Source organism: Nymphalis io, chromosome 15 (assembly GCF_905147045.1).
Source record: "Nymphalis io chromosome 15, ilAglIoxx1.1, whole genome shotgun sequence".
Lineage (NCBI taxonomy): Eukaryota > Metazoa > Arthropoda > Insecta > Lepidoptera > Nymphalidae > Nymphalis > Nymphalis io.
Genome location: NC_065902.1, coordinates 5,371,057 through 5,388,808, shown reverse-complemented (window position 1 = coordinate 5,388,808; position 17,752 = coordinate 5,371,057). Strand labels below are relative to the sequence as shown.

The 17,752-nt window shown below is 29.8% G+C and overlaps 1 protein-coding gene across 6 annotated transcripts in view; it reads right to left on the bottom strand.

Moving 5' to 3' along the window:
* Positions 1-17,752, bottom strand: part of LOC126773889 (uncharacterized) — a 49,390-nt gene that overhangs the window by 3,379 nt on the left and 28,259 nt on the right. The window contains exon 1 of one of the 6 annotated variants that reach the window (XM_050495123.1): positions 9,978-10,186. The exons of the other annotated variants lie outside the window; for them this stretch is intronic. The gene's annotated coding sequence lies outside the window, so the exon portion shown is untranslated. Of the gene's footprint in view, positions 1-9,977; positions 10,187-17,752 lie in introns of those variants that run through there. 6 annotated transcript variants of the gene reach the window in all.

Below are 17,752 nucleotides of genomic sequence, written 5' to 3'. Positions count from 1 at the left end.
TGCGAATGGTATAAGATTAAGTAAATCTTTTCCTATAAATATAATTGCCACTATTAGTATTGTAATCGGAAGAATAACAAGAAGATATTTTTTTCATTGTCTCAAATTAAAATGTATAAAAAGAATTGTATTAATATTTATAAAAGTATAACTTAATGACGACTGGATAATAAATCTTAATTTAAGCATTTTATGCATTAAGAAAAATGCGCAGTATTTTTTAAAAAGTAACGTAAGAAAATAATGATAAAACAAAACCACACTTACATATACCCCTTCGACCTCTTAACTCGTAATCCAACATAGCCGGGTAGACAAGCCAAACCATTTAAACTTAGTTATTGCATTTCAAGCTTATGATCAAATTAGAATAATAGTTTTTGCTTATTTAAAACGAATCTAATCAATATGCTTTCCTAAAATTTCTACAAACAATGGAAAAACGCTGATGTTATCTTATCGATTTATTTTAAAGAGTGTGCTGGACACAAACGGATTATATGTTATTTTGACAAAATCTTGACATTGACGAGATTTAATATATATTATAAAACAAAAATGAATTACATTTAACTCGCATGTATTAATTTTCTCAGTCGATATCTGTTCAAATACGTAAGAGTTCAATTTTTCATAAGAAAATATTTTACTGTTCTTTATTATTACATAGCCCAATTTCGATAATGGGAAAATGTTGTCAATTTTTACTATTTATTCAACTTTCACTCATTTTATAATGGAATAATTAGCAACAATAACAGATTGATTAAGTTTTAAAATCAAATAAATTATTCATAGGTGAAATCGCGATATAAAGTTAGTTGTTATCTTGTGTACTTACGTAGCCTAGCTAAAATATTTCATTTATCATGTTGTTGACATTACGATCAGTAATATCTACTGCTGAATACACGAATCATGTTCATTGTTTATAAATATATAGGAACGATTGAAATTGCGACTGTAATAATTACCTAATAGTTATAGAACATTTGTTTCAATAATGTTTACATGTAAATCAATGGTCAGGTGTCCTGCGTAAGTCGCAACCCACGTAAGCACAGTCAGGGCTTCCACCCTTCGACCAGCATCGGCTAGTTAATGCGATACCATCGGTAATACGATTAAAGTCGACCCCCTTAAATCACAGTTATATATTTAAAGTGAAATTCGTGTATTATGAATAACGCCTAACATTCCCTAAAAAAATATTATATTAGGAAGTATATTTAAATATTCTATACAAAACTATACTCGAATGATATATGTTTAAAAAAATTTTGAATTAAATTGTTCGTTACCGTTACGTTTCGTAAATGTTATCGCTGGCATAATATTTAATTTCATTTGTTTTAAGTTATTATATATATTCCCACGGTAAGACATACATGCTTAATGTTATAAACATCACTCGCACCTTTATTTTACCTACGTTTGTGTATGAGAAATCTGAAACCGACGGTGAAAAATACAAATTAATGTTTTGTTTGTTTTTTTGCAAGCACATCTGAAATCATCATGTGCTTAATTCGTGCAAATGTTTATTAGTGGAATACACTTGTGGCTGAAATTAGACAAATGCAGGTTTCCTCACGATGTATTCCTTCACCGCCAGGCACGAAATGAATTATAAACACAAATTAAGCAAATGAAAACTCAGTGGTACTTGCCCGGGTTTGAACCCGCATTGGAGCAGCGTGGTGGAATAAGCTCCATACCTTTTCCTCAAGGAGAGATCTTAGCCCAACAGTGAGCCATACACAGGCTGGTACTGTACAAATGTAATTTATTATAATACACTAATTAACAATCTGAACTTGACAATCTTTTCAAACGTTAACGTTTTGTTTTTTATACAAATCAATATTTTAATAGCGATAAGTAAAACGTGTGGAGAAGACACTCTAGTATAAAGCACACCATTTAGATTTAGATAAGATGAACAGGGTATCGAAGAGGTGTCATATAGAAATATCCGTATAAAAGTATGCAATAGAAAAAAGACGTGCATTAATAGGCAATTTTATCGATGTCCCTTTCTTGCTGTCTATTTATTGAATTGCTAGTCTTTATTATAAAAAAAGTACATACAAATGTGTTATCACATAATATAATAGACACTAGAAATTTTCATTACATTGAATATTAACAAGGATGTGCTATACACAAGTTGAGAAATTAACTCGATTAATTTTACGCCGGTAAAAGACCCAACATCATTACTATTGATTATTTATTATTAGTCGCTCGCTAGTCATTTAATTACAGTGGTTTACCGTCTATTACACACCGGAACCTATCAATACAAAGTATTCATGTTTAGTGGACTAAGTGATGGGGGAGTATTTAACGAAATTACTTTTACGGATACTAACTCTTAATAAAATATATATTAAGAGCCGAGATGTCTTAGTGGTTCAAACTTAGGCAAGCATCTCGGAATGTTCATGTGCTTGATTTTGTGTTTATATTTAACCTAGTGTACGGTGGGGAAAGAAAACATCGTGAGGTATTTGCATGTGTCAGATCAAAAAATATCTGTTATATGAATGCCGCCAATCCGCTTTGAAGCAGCGTAGTGAAATAAGTTCCAAATTTTCTCAAAAAGAGACGAGCCCTTCGGCCAGCTGTGGAACTTTGGGACATTTACAAGCTCTTACTATTTATATAATATAATGATATTAACATTTATTTTAGCTACTTACTCTTAGATCATTAGTTGTATTTAGCACTATCTACATAACGAATACCTGTCACGCGTAGCGAGCATCACGTGGTAATAATTCTCACCAGGTGGTCTGACAGTCAAGATATATAATTATAATAAGGAAGCTTCCGTAGACATCTGCTTATATTAATGTTATCATTTCATATAGTAACATATAGTTCGATGTATGAATATATTGAATAGAATTTACGTTACTGATCGCTCATGTTTTTATTATTAACCTATATGTATTTAACTAATTTCACATTCAATAAATAATATTTCATAAAAATCAATAAGTTTATTTCCTCGTAACTTTAAATATTAGTATTGATTACATTATAAGAATTTTATTTGTATTTTGTGTGTGACAGCCAAAGCAGGATGCGGGCGTCCGCCTCCACTTATAAGAGCTTTGAAATGAGTTAAGAAAATAACTGGATTATATACTTTAATAGTCTAAAAAATTATTTTGCCTCAATATAACTAGAATAGCTATTTATTATAAAATTGACATAAATATTGTTAATATTATTTATATCAAATTTAGTATCAAAATTCATATAATTTTCACAAGCTACAATGACATTTGAAATATTAAAGTCAATAATATTTGATTTTGCACTAGTATCGTCCATCGTTACAGAAGATTTTCCAAAGAAATAACGCGTTTTGTAGACACGGCAGTTTGCCGAGAACAATAGTGCTTGCTATGCCAATTACTCCAGCTAAGTAGACTGACAGTGAGCACAATACATTTGTAAACCGGGCAAAAGTACCGGTTAGTACGGCGCGCGCGCAATGCGTGACGCCTGAGGGGGAGCTTTCACGCAGAATATCTATCTACTGTAATTTCTTTTGTTTTCCAATATAAATAAAGAAAAAAAAACTTAAATAGCATTGAGTAAGTGTAGATGAAATCTTTTATATGTAAATGAGATTTTTTTCTTACCAAAGTTTTATCGTAACCTTTTCGGTTAGCTAAGCGTAAATCCCACTGAACGCAAACTAAATTAAAAATAAAAACAAGGACGTGAAATAGTTTTAATAAGTAACTGGAAGTAGTATTGACGTACAATTATATAAAGTATATTTTACAACTGCGAATACAGTAAATTATAATTATAATGGTAATACATATGTATATATAGGTACATTATACATAATGCAATTATAATGAGATATATCATTGAATTGTAAGCATAATTAATTAAACTAAGGAAAATTTTTGAACGCAGCATGATATTACAATTATTATAAATCGCAACTGAAGAATCTGAAATTGAGATATTTTATGAAATTGAGACGATAAAACTATTGAATTAATCGTTTCCGCCAATTATAAAATAGCAAAATTAAAATAATATGTTTACGCAATTGCAAAGAAAAAAGGGAGCAAGTAGATTATTCATAAGTTATAACTTAATTGGTAGTTGTGAATATTTAAATTATCTAAGCAAAAAATAATTTCAGACTAAGTTAAAATAAATATTATAAGATGAAAATAAAATATTTTTAAAACTCAACTGCCATTTATTATTACTTTACTATTTATTACTAAGCTGAGGCATGTTAATCACATTGATCATTTAGTCAGTTTCATTTTTAATTATTATTAATTTATACTATATACTACATTCGTACGCCTGACATTCTCTTTAAGGCTGGAATTGAATAAGTGACCTTTTGATACGGAAATCACACTACCGTACATACGCATAGCCTTCGATTGTTGTTTTATCAAAAAGTTAAGCGAATGACGTCATAAGTGTATGCAAACAATTTTCTACAATTTCTCTTTACCTATAAAATAATAAGTACTTGCATGTTTACTTTAAAAGAGATAACTTTCACGGGTCACGTAACATTATTAGAGTTACGGGTTATCCTTGTTTAGTTGTCCAGAGTAATTTCAGTTAGAGATACCTTTTTTATTGTTGGATGTCATTATTTAAGTTGTCATATAGCATTAATTGATACTATGTTTATTATTCTATAAATCTTTAAATCAAACAATAAACTGCATATTAATTCATTTTATTTTATTTTTATTTTTCTTCTTCCAACAAAAGTTATTTTTATTCTTGGCACCCATAAATAAGCCTTGTAATATGTTGTTTTGTTTAATTTATTTACGTTATATTTTAATAATCAAAATGTTTCTAAGCTTGTTTCTTAATATTTTTAGCGTATTTACGTATTTTTGTATAATACTATAATAATTACAAATACAATATTTGTATAATTAGTAATTCTATGATTTTTTGTATGAAATAAAATATTTTTTAACATCTCCACGACGCGGTTATTGGAGTATTGATATTATGTAATGAAATGAATTATGAGTCCACTTTCAATCTCTGTGGAGAATATCAATAGCATCGCACATAATGGTTCCCGCCCGCTAGTTCTCGCCCACCTTATAAGAGTACACTTTCACTTAATTAAGTTTCTTCCTATTGCTTCATAGTTTATGAAAATACGGGCGCTTCCTTATATCAGACAATATGCTTCGAATGAAAAGTAAGTAAATATGAAGAAGTATTTATTATACCATTGTATTTGCACTATAGTGCAGAGGATAGCCAAAAATATACTTTAAATCAGTTTTTATTATCATTAATTAAAATAACTCAAAAATTTTGTAAAAATATGTACTTAGATGATGAAATAAACTATATGATTATGAAGTTGTAGGTATATAAATTGTATTGAAATTACGAAAAATATACAGTAATCTTTTAATGTAGACTGAAAAAGGATTGCTAAAACGACAAATAACTTCGAAGGCTTTTGTTGGCTTAGAATGTGACTAATATCGCCTTGAAAGACGGTGTACGCAAAAACGAATATCGTTTTGCAATAATATATTATAAAAAAAACTTTAAGGAATTAATTGAATGAATTGCAGGTTAATGACTTGTATTGTAAGGAGCTAAATCTAACATTGCATCGTGTTGCGTAATATTCAGGTCTAGAAAAAAAGGCTAGAATTATATGTTTAAAAAAATATGTTTGGAAAATATTAAAAAAAGTTGTATTTTTAATATAAATATAATTAATAATAAGTATATAGCCTTCGTAGTTTCGTATTTACAAATACACGGACTTAATGCAGAATATACAACTTGGTAACATAATTTATTGTAGGTATGTCTATCAACATGACACTTAAAAACACCACGGTAACGCCGTGTTTAACAGGAGTAAATTATTTCAAGCTAAACATGTTTTAATATTATGAGCCAAATAATAATAGAATTTTATCCACCAATAATACCGGTGAATACACTTGTGTTTTCACCAGTATTGTTGTGTTTACAGAATTTCATTCGACACGGATGAGTTGGACATATGGATTCCTGCCGACTACGAGATTTTCGCGTCTAGACATTGGGCCATCTTGGCTCATTTCGTGTCTAAACTGCATGGGAAGAATTTTGTACTCTTTAACAGCCGTCGCATGCTTGACGTCAAACCTACTTGGGAACATTTTTGCCGATAGATTTCCCATAATCATGGTCTACACGAGTAGTTGAAGCGCTCAAATGCTTACTGGCATTCATTCATTCATGATTCATTAAAAAAGTACGTTTACAATACCCACGAGTGTCCCATAGGGGATGTGACTGTATTCTAATTTACCGGAATCACACGAATAATCACAACTGTACTTATTATACAGATAAATTTAATATATATATATATAAACTTTAATATATATATATATATATATATATATTAAAGTTTTGCATATAATATATAGTATTGCTTTAATATATATATATATTGGTTTTTGTGTTTTGAGGATGAAAATCTTCCGATATCACTATAGTAATAATATATCAACAATTAAATCTAAAACAGCGACAAAGATACCTACTTTAACAAACAGTTGCAATTCAAGCGAAATGCGAAACTCGTGTAATGTGTAGCACTATTAAAGTAGTTTATGGTTTTATCGGTCATGAAATGCAATATTCACATAAACCTTTGTAATGCTCTAAGATAAGACAATATTTGTTGCATTCATGGCACTATGGCAGCATGTTATGCTAGCCAACGACAATGTGGAACCTTTTACTCCAGCATGCTGTTGACTTTTAGTGTTGCAGAGAATATGTCATACTAACATTCATTAACACATCTATTTTTAAATGCTTTTAACAACGTAAAAATATTCTCGAATATTTGCGTAAAGAATTAAAGTAAGCGCGTGATCGTTTCTTTAACAAGAGCTTATAAATACATATCGGTATGTTATATACATTTATATAAATCGCTAAGTGATAGATGTCGATGTACTTGCTTTGATAAAAAATTATCATTTAGCTAATTATTTATATGCTAATTTACTTATCTTATATTTTTGCCGAGGTGCCCTGTGCTAATAGTTGCAGAATACTAAAAAGGATTGCCTACAAAAACAAATACTCGTATATAACACGCATCGTAATATATCAGTAAAGAAGTCATTTGTTCATATCATATCATTTATTTGTTAAGGTTTTAAAAAAAAGGCGAAATATATGTTTAAAAAAGATGTTTCGATATTTAAAAAAAATTATTTTTAATATCCATAAAATTAATATTAAATAGCCTTCGTAGTCTCGTATTTACAAATACACGGACTTAATGCAGAATATACAACTTGGTAACATAATTTACGGTAGGTATGCCTATCAACATGACACTTAAAAATACCACGGTAACGTCGTGTTTAACAGAAGTAAATTATTTCAAGCTAAACATGTCTTAATATTATGAGCCAAATAATAATATTTTATAGAAGTGCCGTGATAAGAATTCAAATTTCAACAAATTATATAACTAAGAAGGATATCTAAAAACCGGTTGGCTAATGAGAATACTGTATTATAAAAAATCTACCTAATTTTTTAAGTTAAGTTATAAATATAAATTGTTAATTTAAAACGTATATATAGGTAATTATACTTTTTTCCAATGCAACAGACCGAACTAAACGAATGAAACATTTTTTATATATTTAGTTTTATTAAATAAAAGTTTTGTGAAATTTACAAAACTAGAAAACTGAAATCATAAAAAGAATCAAACATGGTTTCCGAATTCATATGTAAATCTCATTTAAATTAATAATAACCTTATTTTTGCTTATTGTATTATCTTATTTTTTTCTTAATCTGCCATTTCTTTAAAATTAAACCTCGAATTAAATTCGAATTTTTGTAATTAATAATAAAATATTTTTTTATAAAAAACACAGTAAATAAGCACCTCAACTTCACTAAGCTTCACAGCTTTTTTGAAGACAACATATCCGAAAGATGGATTGTTAAATATTTAAAAGAAAATTGTAGTCTAATCAACAATAAAATTATCAAAGACAATTGTGTTTGTGGCTGCATTCTAATTAACGGAATCCAAATGTGCGACTCATCCGTTTCGAATGAAATTCTAACACAAGTGTACTTGCCAGTATTGGTTGATAAGGTTTGAACCTTTTTTTATATGTAATAGGATAAAACCTCAAGGGAAAGCGAATGATGAATTAACGTTATTAAGAATTGGTTTTGGTATTATTTATTCTATGAATTGAAGAAAATATTTTTTTAATTTAATTTTGTAAAGGATATTATTTAATTTTTTATTTCATATATTTTTCAATGCCGGCGAATTACTACAATCTTCTTGTATATATTACTTTAGGTTACGATAGTTTTTTTACCAAGAATAACTTCATATCTATTGTTAAGCGTCAGTTCAAGTAATTTATTTAGCTATAGGATATAAGAAAGTTTTGGAAACAAAAGATTAAGAACTTTTGGGCTACAAATGTATTCCAGTTATGTGTTACATCCAATGGGTCTGTATAATGCTTCGTGCTTTATCAGCTTGCACCAACTGTTGCACAAACAGCTACCATTAATTGCGTAATGTTCTTCCTTTTGTTTTGTTGTATCTTATTTTGTTACCGTAGTTATTGAGGATAAAATATTTAGAACAATTTTAAAACTTACTAACAAAGAAATATATTTTCAATACTCTTCGTATTATATATTTATCAGTACAATTAATGTAACGATCCTATAACAATTCATTAAGCACGTCTTATTTGAGTATTTTCATTTTTAATTTCCACCTAAACAAATATAAGTATAATGATAACAATTTAAAACAAAAGGCGCTTTGTTTAAGCTTATGTTCACAACACGTATTAATAAATAAGTATAATTGTTCACGTCTCACGGCATATTGTTCATCTCTCAATAAAAACAGGGTATGTATCAGATTAGATATTTTCAATCATGGAATCGCAACAGTTAATAATATATCACACTTTTCCTCCACATTCATTTCTCTTGTAACTTTTGACTTTATTAAAGCATGTAGGTATGAGTCAGGTGTATCTTCTCACGTATATTATGAGTCATTAGTAATCCCATATAGACATATTCTGGCAAAAAACAAGCCACATACCTGATGGTAAGTGGTTACTTCCGCTCATAGATATTGGCACTTTAAAAAAAGAAATTTGTCATTATCCGCCAACCATGAGGTCTAATATTTTTTATATAGCTGTGATTACGCACTAGCGCACTAACTTCCCAAACTTTTTGATATAAAATTGATAGGCGCCTATGGTCACCACCGCCCATAAACTATTCCTTACACCATCAATAAGCCACCAATCTGGGGAAATAATGTGTTATGTCCCGTATGCCTGTACACTAGCTGACAATACTAAGTAGCACTGCTGATATATGTATTACCAGAAGTACCATACAGTTAAAACTAAATTTAATTTGTATACAATAGTGCATGTAATTACAGATAGTTAACGTTTCCTTAGTAGCCTATCCCACCCAACAAAGGTTAAATTGTAGAGTTTTAGGTTTTAAGAATTTTAAATATTTTTTAAAAAAGGCCAAAATATTATGATTCTTAGGAGCCCATGTATAACCATACTTATAACAGATATATTTTCTAAGATACTATTTATATTAAGGTTGTTTTGGATGTCCATTCCTTTCAGCAGATCTATATTTCGATTGTATATGGGCTGTTAGGATCGTTGTTAGAGTAGATTTTAGAAAACTTAAGTTTCCCGTCTTACATCGTAAACACTATCTATCTATAAAAATATCTATCTATGTAATTTAATTTATAATATTAAAAGATATATATATATAAAACAAATAGCAGTATATGTTCAAAAGTAAGTTATTGTGCCATAATAACTGAATCGTGAGAAAATGCCTTAATTAAAACTTTTATCAAAACCCACCTGATGCGTCCACGTTCGTTAAATCCAATTCAAAGTCGTCAAATGCACTAATCACAACACCACTATGTGTAAATTTGTAATCAATAAAAAGCTTAAAATATCACAGATAACAGGAATCAAGTGCGACTACGATGACGTCAAATAAATGCAGTTAAATTGTTCGTTATCAGTTAATTGTCCTGATAAGTCGCTTCACTCGACGTCCGACCTCAGTGCGCAATAATATACGTATGGCGGTGAAGGCTTGGCCACCGGCTTATAATAATTATTCGGTAAAAAGCCGCGGGCCAGGTTGTGACGTAGCTCGGCGCGACACGATACGTTTACCGCGACTTCTATGAAATATTAATCATAGCAACCCAGCAATATTACGTCTTGGGGTTTCGTAATCATTTATCTGAGGAACAGCTCGATCAAGTTATGAATCGTTCCAATCAGTTCTCAGTACATATGCTGGCTGGCAAACTCCCTAAACAATCATTTTTACTCAAAACACGTTTGAATTGAGGCAATCACCTCTTCAACTTGATTCAAACATACGTGCATATACACACTACAAAAAGTTTCTTTAAAACGGTGAGGACAAAATAAGTACTTTAGCTTATTTTTGAGGATGCTAATTATATAAATATTAAATATATTTTATAGTTTTAGTCTTTGTTTAATTTAATTGTTTAATTAAATCCGATAGAATATACTAGAAGATAACAATTTTATGCAATTCGTGTGGTACTTTTCTGTTATCATCGGATTACTCTTGATTGGATTGGTACTCTTAGAAATCAAGTAATTTTATATTATATTGCGTAATAACTTAGTTGAATATCAGATTCCATGTAAATTACGTAATAGGTATGTTTAAAAGGAATTATAAATAAATATGTATTTAATTGTTTGATCTTTCTTTAAAACTTAAGATTACTAACTTAAATTACCTTCGCTTCGTACTATTTATTCTAACATGAACGATGGTACCCTGACCGTTTTCGGTCACGGGGGTTATTTTCAAGAAATACATATTATCTCACTCTCATAATCCAATAGGATGGCAAATCCGAGACGATCGGAAAGAGTTCTGGGGCACGACCAATGGCTTTACGTGTTTTCTGAGGCACAGGAGTGTACACGCTTCAAACTATGAGCTGTTACTGAGATTTTTTTCCACAGAAAAACTCAATAACTTTTATCGGTAGGGATTTGTGTAGGTCCGTCTGTTAGGATACCTCTCATAAATCAATTATTCTGCCGCCGAACATTAATCTTTGTACGGTTACGTTCCACTTTTACGGTTCGAAGTTTAAACGAGCTAGTAGGATATACTCGTTACATCTATCGGTCTTACTTATGAGTATAAACGATGTTTTGCGGGCGTTTCGTGTGTTTTTTAGTTTTCGTCACAATTACAGAGCTATGTTATGTTTAAAATGTTATGCATTTTACTACGAATACAATTTACATTTATACACATACAAAAATAATCATAATCCTATAATATTTTATTTTTTCTATGTTATGAGTAGAAGGTTGAAGATTACGGACAGTTAAAATAATATATTTTTACTTTCGAATTAGAAGTAAGTTATGAAGGTACAGTTACAGCCTGTGAATGTCCGACTGCTGGGCTAAGGCCTGCTCTCCTTTTTTTGAGAAGGGTTTGGAGCTTATTCCACCACGCTGGCCAATGCAGGTTATTGGAATACACATGTGGCAGAATTTCAGTGAAATTAGACACATGCAGCTTTCCTTACGATGTTTTCCTTCACCGTTAAGAACGAGATGAATCATAACACAAATTAAACACATCAAAATTCAGTAGTGCTTGCCCGGGTTTGAACCCACGATCATCGGTTGAGATTCACGCGTTCTTACCACTAGGCCATCTTGGCTCTTCTCGTCGCGGCTAGTAATGAAGGTTAAACGTACAATTCTTACATTCTCTAATAGCACCTAGGTCCTTAGTAGTGCTATCGTGTACGCTGTCACGTACATATGTATATGTATATACATACGAGTACATATGTAATAAAGGAGTAAATATAAAATATGATAAACATATTTATAACTACCTATTCCTATACCCACATATAATATTGTTTGTTAACTACTTATTATGTAGATACTGATCACTTGTTGCTAACATAATTACATCACGTCGTTTCAAATATTCATCTATGGATATACAAACTTATATTCATCTAAAAATACAATGATCAATATTGGTCTAAATATTTTATTTCTGGTAATATTCCGCAGTTTTGGCATAAGGAATATTTTATATAAAATATTCCATATAAAGTAATACTCATAGCAGTTACAGTTATTATAATTTACCTAATTATATGATTAAATATAATGTCAATTAAATTTAGCATCATAATGAATCACTTTAAAATTATAACGTAACAACAAAGTGGGTTTTTAATTTATTTTCAGACGACAGTGATTATGGTAAGTGATCACCTTGGCCCATAGACATGGTCTTTATAGACACGTAAAGAATATTAACTGCTAAACACGGAGATAAGATATTTTATACCTTATGCCTGTATTTACACTGGCTCTAAAATTTGACTAGGAACACAGCACTATCGAGTTGCTTGTAGAATAACTGGTGAGTGTCCACCATCAACTTTAAGAAAATATTATGATTTTTTTATTGTTTTAAATAACATATTTAGAAAATTACATAGACTATTTTGTGTGTATATTTTTAATCTTTTTTATTATTGATTATGTTTATAAAAGTAATATTTTAGTAATATTTATCAATTGAAAAGATTATTAATATATTATTACAGTACAGTACAGTAACAGGCTGTTAATGTCTCACCGCTGGGCTAAGGCCTCCTCTCCCTTTTGAGGAGAAGGTTTGGAGCTTATTCCACCACGCTGCTCCAATGCGGGTTGGTAGACTACACATGTGGCAGAATTTCAATGAAATTAATCACATGCAGATTTCCTCACGATATTTTTCTTCACCTTTAAGCACCAGATAAATTATAAACACAAATTAAGCACATGAAAATTCAGTGGTGCTTGCCCGGGTTTGAATCCACGATCATCGGTTAAGATTCACGCGTTCTTACCATCTCCGCTTTAAATTTATTATTAAGTTATTATAATTTGATTAGATCATTTTAGAGTTAATTTTAATTTTATCGGCTGTTATTTTTCACAAGTATCATTTACACAAAGAGCACTTAACTAAGAATAAACATTCTAAGATATTGTAATTGAAAACAGGAAAATAAACGTAAATCCGACACAATAACAATTAAACGGTTATATCATATGACAAATGTTATCATATAAAAATATTTGTGTAGTTATACAGGTACTCATTGTGTAAATTTCGTTTTATTAATTGTAAAAGTCCGCTTTGACTTTGATAAATGAATACGGGCTTTATCTTGTATGAATTATTTTAGATTACAAAATATTTTATAGAAAGAGAGATATTTTATATTAATAACGCTGAATAGAGTTCAAACTCCGCGATTAAAGTAAATTATAAAATAATAAATCACGTTTTATTATTTTATAATTATTTACATGTAAATGTAAAATATTTACACATAACGAAATCTGATAAGTCAAGTTGTTTTAGGTTATAACAAATTTATATTAACATTCTGGAATGAAAATATATATAATTCTTGGATTTTAACTTGGACGTGAAGCTAGTCAAGTGAACAAAGTTTATATAGAAAAAGTAATATAGATTACTGGTACTATCGATTTTTGTAATGACTTCGCGATATTCATTAAACTAGAGCCCTGCTTTACGTTACAACTGTCTTCCCTTCCTTTATGATAGTATTCGTGTCCATCCATTAAATCCATTGTAATGTATTGATTTACTTGTCAAAAAGTATACATTTATTCGGTGACCTTAAATATAAAATCAAAACTGTACTTTCAAACGTAAACTATACATATCCTTATGAATACTATGTATTAACGGTTTTATTATTAGAATATTTCCGTGTGAGCAGAAATAACATCAGTATATGTGACAAAATACGAACGTCTTCAGACTCCTAGAGCTGAAATCTATTTATACCCGGTGTTAATGACTTCACACAAATAAATACGTATGTAAATATAAGTATAAATATTTGACATTTAGGTCATCTATTAAAGCTTATGACGTTTCGGGGATTTATTTTGGAATCGAAAGCTTATAGCATTAAGATTGTCTTTGCAATGCGATAATTTTCTATATAAAAATAATAACGTCATTTTCCTGTTTTTAAATGAAAGTAACTCTTGTGTGTTAGTCTTACTTTTTGAGCCTTTTTTTGTTTTAATTTAGCGTGTAACGATGGGGCCGACATATTGGCTGCCTACAAAGGCCCCTTAAAAAAAAGCATAAAAAAATAATCTTGTGTGTTTAAAATCATGATTAATTAGCAATCCTCGTTTCTTTCGCGTTAACGAAGCCTCCTTTTGTAACTGTTTTAACTATCTTACTTCACTTTTAGTTAAATATTTTAGCAAATTTTTAATGAAAAAAATAGTTTATATGGCACAATTTTGTTTTGTAAGATTTTGTCAGTTTCTTTATTTAAATTTTTAATATATAGTAGATAAAAATATTAATAATATTGATATAAAAATTAAAAATAACGTATGAACGATCTTATTAATACGGCTATATACAGCTTGTTAATATCAATGATTGTAATATTCAATTGTATTTTGACAGGTAGGTAACTTATAAGCATATATACCTACGTAGTAGTTAGAGATGGCAAATATAACTCATTTGTTTGGCTTCATTGCCACTTGAGAGCATCTGTGCCAAAATTGAATATTTAATTAGCAAATGATTATATATATATATGTATATATATGTATTCTAAGTGGTGATTTTGTCATGGAAAACGTGCCTGTAGTATAATCACTCATGGGTAATCGTCTATATCTGTCACTCGCGACATGAAAATATCGGGTCAATCAATAGCGTACCGTATAAAAAATGTATGAGCTAAGTGGTAGTAGCCCGTTTATGAATTGAATTATTCAGTAACGACGCTTAACTAGCCTTGATTTAGGTGTGTCTTAATGACAAATGTCTATGACTTCAAAATAAATATAAACATTGCATACATATTTAATTCTAATTTGAGAAGAGATGAGTATTGATGAATAACATATTTGAAAAAAGGGAATGCCTTGTTCATCAGTGCCAACTAAATATAGGTATACTAAACGATTTGAAATTTACTTCGCGATCAAAGTCACTTAAATTTATTATTTCATAATTATTAACTTGTAACTCACGTATGACGCGTCAATCTGCATCAATAATTATTTTAGCATCAGCCGGTTATTATAAAGAAATACGCGGATAAAGGTTATTTTGTCGCGCTCACGTAGACCAGTACATTTATTTACAAAATTAATTAAAAATAATATGATACAAGGTACATAAAAATTAAATAACTTATATAAGGAAGTGTTGCGTAGTCGTATCGTTCTAAAACATACATTTAAAGGAAAACCTTTGTTCAAGAGTCTCTTAGCTTGACAAAGCACGCAAAGACATAAAAAGACTGTCAGTTGAATCAATTAGAGAGTAAAATATAATAGGATTACCAGACCATAAAACTCTGCTTATTCTTATAACGAAGGGTCCATATATACAGTTCAGTAGAATGAATGCTGATATTTCGGTTGTGACCTTCACACAAAAAATAGTATCTTTACATAACCACGCTAAACAACAGCGTTAACAAATATGTGTTGAATTACACGATTACCAGCTACAAAATCTGTTGAAAAATAAATTTTATAAAATTATTTTTTTTGTCAAATATTCATTAGAGTTTATTTTCGATATTATTTACGCTTGAAATAAATTGTCTTAAAAATGGTCTTCTGTTTAGCGGTAACAATCTTTGAATTTCTACCGGTTAACGCGTCATGTTCAATGAAAGTGCTAACATCAAATTTGACTGCGTTTCAAAGATGTAGGTCGTGATTTACCACCGCGACGCTACAACTCACGAGTTCCGTTTCTGAATCAGTTTACGAGATGACTTTCGTTCCGTTTTATGACCTGAATAATGTCAAATAATAATAAAGCAAAAATTCTGAGTATGTTGTTCCGTCAGATTGGATTGACTTCTCTAAAAACTGATGACAATTTTAATAAAATGGGAAGACTTCTAGTAATATATTAATCATTTTGGCTATGTTACTCATTCATAAAATGACTACTTTTAATTCATTAACATACAAACAAATAGGTCACAAAATTTTTTTTTATTACAAATTGTCTTGGTATTATTGTCTGACTAATTCAAAATATTCCTCAAATAACTGTAATGTTACTGTTTATAGATGAAATAATTGTAGCTGTGAAGTCAATATAATGGCGATTCAGAATAGCAATATTAGTTAATCTCAATATTTAATAAATATTTTAACTACTAGCAATATTAAAAGTCGACCTACTACTTTTTAATTTTTAACACAATAAATTCATAAAGATAATACTACAATAATTTATTTAAAGTAACTTATCGATCGAGGTGACCAATTACAAAAGCTTCGCGCCCCAACTGCATATAAAAATAAAAAAAGGATTAAAAAAATGTAAATAAAAGGATAAATTTACTGTTATTAAGCAATTTTTGCTATTTTTAATGTAACATAATGTTGAATATGCAATGTTTACGAAGACCAAAATAAATATGAAATCCGCGTCGTAATGATTTGCTATATATATCATACAAATATAATTATTAACATTTTGTTCGCTTTTATATATGACGTTAACTAATTTTTTAACTGTAAAAGCTTGAAATTTGCGCGTCGATAAAAAAACTGTATTTCGGTCAATCACGTACAAGCCTCGACACACGATACTTGGTATACATTTATAGCGATAACCGTGCCCTGCTTTACAATGGTTTCTGTACAGACATTTCCTCGCACCCCTGAGTTACGCCTTGAAATGTTACGACGGGTAATTAACCTGTAGGTGGAAAGCCTCAAGAAAATTTAATTTATGTTTCCAATATAAAGTTATGGATAGTGCACTAAAGATAAATTAAATAATCATTGTGTTAATATGAATATTATTTTATGTGATTTTTCGTTTGTTTACGTTTAAACATATTTGAAATTGACTTAACCGTAAGTACCGCTTACGCACACAGCTTACGTGTTAATTAAAAGGTCATAAATCAGTTTGATGCATGTCATGTTTAATTATAGCTCCAAACTTTTTCTAACTTCTTTCTTTATTTTCGTGAGTATGGCCTATATATTTCATGTCTATAGTTTATTCATTTTAAAATAAAGAAAAGATCGTGGATATTATGATAGTAGATTTTTAAAGTCATATAAATTACATTAAGCAATACTGGTTCTGTCTTGCTGTTGTTTCCGGCAGAGTAAATTAGAGTTGGGTTAATGTCAACCCGTGAGTGTCGTAAGAAATACATCTCTACCATCAGTACCAACTCGCCTCAACAATTCGTATTGCGGCGGTACGAATTGTGGCGTACGTGACATTTATATAAATAATAAATTTTAGGAGACCTACCTCAATTCATCATTTTAATATTTATTTATATTATTTATTAAAAAAGAAAACGAACGAAAACGTGGAATTTATTCCCTAATTTACATGCACGATGTACAAAATTTAATTGTAAATAACAATAAACAGACCTTCAGACCGATTTCGGCCACGGCGGCCAATCTCAAGAGAGATTAGCCAACTACGCAGGAGATATAATAGTGCACAAGTGGTGCGCAAA